General features: G+C 47.9%; 1 long non-coding RNA gene across 1 annotated transcript; it reads left to right on the top strand.

Moving 5' to 3' along the window:
- The first annotated feature begins 326 nt into the window (after positions 1 to 326).
- Positions 327 to 3,184, top strand: LOC123384800. The gene is made up of 2 exons (XR_006596397.1): positions 327 to 953; positions 2,709 to 3,184. It is a non-coding gene; the product is annotated as an uncharacterized LOC123384800 (long non-coding RNA).
- Positions 3,185 to 3,786: the final 602 nt, after the last annotated feature.

Consider the following 3,786-nt stretch of genomic DNA (forward strand, 5'->3'; position numbering starts at 1 on the left):
CAGAACCACATACAGAGACTGCCAGATGTTGGAATTTTCTGGTCTGCCCTCCCAGCACTACCTGACAACTCAGCGCCACGCATCAGGCAAACGAATCCCATTCATGAAACTTTAAGTGTTTTTCCTCAATTCACTGAGAGACACGGAAATGTTCCTGCTGCAGTTCAACTGTGGGTTAATCTCAGCTAACGCAAATCATTGTCCCCTGTGCACAAAGGAACTTGGAATTCTGTGCTGGGGCCATGTCAGAATGGCTTCGTTGTTAGGCAAGAATATATCCAGTGTGAGGCAACAGAGAATATATACAAATGCGTGGGGCACTGTGTTTCCACCCCTGCCTCTCCCTGCCTCGCCTGCCATCTCCAATCAGCAGCCAGCAATATAGGAGGCTCCCAGGACAGCTCCCACCCCAGGGCATCCAAACTCTGTTCTGTCAACAACCCAATCTCACAAGGGTCCCTTTTCCTTTTTCATAGGCTTCCCCTCAGAAACCCACAACTGTGGAGTGTTCACAGACACTTCCAGTTTGGAGACAGTTAGCAGTGGTGGGGCAGTTGCCATAGCTGGACCATCAATTCAGAAAGCAGATCAGGTTAAAACATTCTTTAATGAGGCACAACTCTACAGGGACCAGTTCTGTATCATAGTGAGATTAATATGCATATTAGAATGTGTGAATAATCTTTGCATACTGTAATAACATTCCATAAGGCTCTAGGCATAAGGAAACATGTATTTTACTACTGGATCGATAGGAAAAAATCAGGAGTAAGAATTCGGCTCACAAATGGAGAAAATATTTAATTCATTGAGAAACAGGCAAAACATGAAGGCTGTTAGTGGTCTGTTATAGCGTTAGAAAAGGCATCTGCAACATTGGAGTGATGAACACAGACCTCATCACAACTCCACAACAAGAAAAGCTACTCTTCCAGACCAAGAAGGGGAGAAGGGTAAGAATTACACCAGCAATGCATTTTGCCCCCAGATTACAAAATTCTAGAGTTTTTTTTTTTTTTAAGTTTACTTATTTATTTTGAGAGAGAGAGTGAGAGAACACAGAAGGGGCAGAGACAGGGAGTGAGAAAATCCCAAGTAGGCTCCAAACTGTCAGTTTGAGCCCGACTCAAACTCATGAACCATGAGATAGTGACTTGAGCCAAAATCAAGAGTCGGTCGCTCAACTGACTGTGCCACCCAGGTTCCTCTAAAATTCTAGGTGCATAGGGAAGAATTCAGTGTGCAGTAATGGTCAGTAAAAATGATCAGTTTTATACCCCCAAAACTTGTAAAGATAAAGGGGGAAAGCAGCAGAGGAAAGAAAAGTTTCACAAATAAACTTGTCCAAAAGCAAGAATCCAGGGAGGTCCCTACCCTTTAGTAGCATAAGTGGAGTGGAGATAAAGCAAATGTATGGATGAAGCAAAGTAAGTTACTTGACCAAAGTACCACTTTTGCCACAGTCATTCAGGAAAGAGCAAAACCCACCACAATCACCTACCATTGGCAGAGGCTGTACAGAGCCTGGTAAAGTCATGGAATCTGACACCCCAGGTCCACCAACAGCAGACAAACGCAGCCACGTAGCTAAGACTGCACTTCCGGGCTTAAGCATCAAATGGGTGATAATAAATGGATTAAAGACAATAAAGTTTTATAAGTGCAAACCTGAGAATATATTTTTACTGGCTGCTATGAAATGTCCTGGAATAGGGCCAGAATAATAAAACAAACTCTGGCCAACACATCAGACATTCGGTCCACTGAGCAGAGCCATAGAGGCAGGGAACACACCAGTGTAGCCATCCTAGCTCATTTCACACCGACAGTCGTGAATGAAGTCTCACATGAACCCAGCACAGTGCCAAATACTTGAGGCACAAAGATGAGAACCAAATGTGTTGAGACCGCTGTGCTTGGTATAGCCAAATGCGTTCCTAGCTGATATCTCTTCTAGGGAGTCTATCTTATGCTATAATTCCTCTACCAAATGTTTACATCAGTCCCTCGATGAAGTCCAAACTCCCTTGCCTTTATTTGGGATCCTTGTTAGTCCCACTTCTCCCTTCCTTTCAGCCTCCTGCTCCCAACATGTGACCCTCTGCTGTCATCTGCTCTCAACATGAGACCCTCACTCTTGCTCCAGCTCCCAAACCAACTTTTCCTCTCCGTAAACTCCTGATCCCCCTTGGAGTGCCGCACAACGATGCACTCCTCTGTTTCCATCTGGCCCCCCCAACTCTGACAGCTTTCTCAGGGCCAAGACAAGAACACATGCTTACTTTTCCAGGCCTCTCATCATAACCAACATGCTGCTGGGGGGCACACCGGGGCCGGGGGGAGGGGGGCGGGTGGTGGTGAACAATAGGATATCCAGCAGGGGCAGAGCTCAGCTAGGTCTCCTCCAACCCCCTAGTTTGATTGTTGAGACCCGGAGAGGTAAAGGGACTTGCTCAGGGTTACACACTGAAGTATTAATAGACCCAGAACTAGAACACCAGGCCCTGGCTCCTCGATGAGCATATTTTCCACCATACCTCATTGTCTCAAAGTGCCAATTAGAGGCACAAAAAGTAACAAAGCTGGTGATGACTATAATGGATGATTACGTCTTTTCAGAGGGCATGAAAAAGAGAGCTGAGTAGGGGCTGATGTGAAGGAGCTTCTTCAGTGTATAATTAACTGCTGGCTTCTTTGTATTGTTCCAGTAATGAACTCAGCAACAATCTGCAGAACAACCTTGCCTGCAGGGGCAGAAGAGCGATGCCAGTGTCTTCAGAAGACTCCTCGGGGGTGGGGGTCCCCGGCAGGCTCTGAGTCACCAGCTACATTTCTCACTCACATGCACTTACAGTGATGTGACCTAACAGATGACTTCTTGCTGCAGGCGGCCATCGGGGCAGGCAAAGACTCTCAGTGCAGAGCTGGCGGCCCTCGGGTTTCCCCCGCACCCGGACCTCGCCACTGAGGAAGGGCACACAGAGCCTGAAGTGCGCCTCAGCACCTCTCCTCTTTCCAACCAGCTGAGGAATGTGCTCTGAGCTGCTCTGAAGAATGAGGATCCAGAGACTCGGGAAGCCAGGGAGCCCCGGAATGACTTCACCGGCGGCCACTGAGGAGATGCGGAGCTGTGGGTTCACGGTCACAAAAGCTTAAATTCTTGAGACAGAGAGAACCCTGGAGAAGATCTAGTCTGATCTCTTTATTTTAAAGATGAAGAGACGGGGGCCCCGGAGGGGAATGGGACTAGACTGTGGTCATGTAGCCGGGGGGACAGCAGGCCTGTCAGATGCTCTGTTCCTCCACTGTTTCCTACACATACACACTCTGGGCCACACCTCTGGGCCTGGGTTCTTTGTGCCCAGAGTGCTGAAATATCCTCCACAGCCCTGGGAAGCTTCTGCTTTTTGCTGGAAAGAAAGGTCAGTTCCTAATGAGAGGTGGGTTAAGGCCATTTTTTCTTTCCTCTCCTGTTAATCAATAACTGGGCACAGGGGCCTCACTTTCTTAAAACACCATCTAAACAGCAGTTTCACGGATGGCAAGTGATGGATTTGGCAACACTGGCAACTCCTTTGTTCAAACACAGAAGGGGGACAGACAGAATATGGGCAGTTAGAATTACGCAAAATTATGCCACCAGCCTCAATGTCCAATATGAGGTTTTAAAATTTGGGGGCGCCTGGGTGGCTCAGTCAGTTAAGCGTCCGACTTCGGCTCAGGTCATGATCTCACAGTCCGTGAGTTCGAGCCCCGCGTCGGGCTCTGTGTTGACAGCTCAGAGCC

The sequence above is a fragment of the Felis catus genome, chromosome B1 (assembly GCF_018350175.1).
Source record: "Felis catus isolate Fca126 chromosome B1, F.catus_Fca126_mat1.0, whole genome shotgun sequence".
NCBI lineage: Eukaryota > Metazoa > Chordata > Mammalia > Carnivora > Felidae > Felis > Felis catus.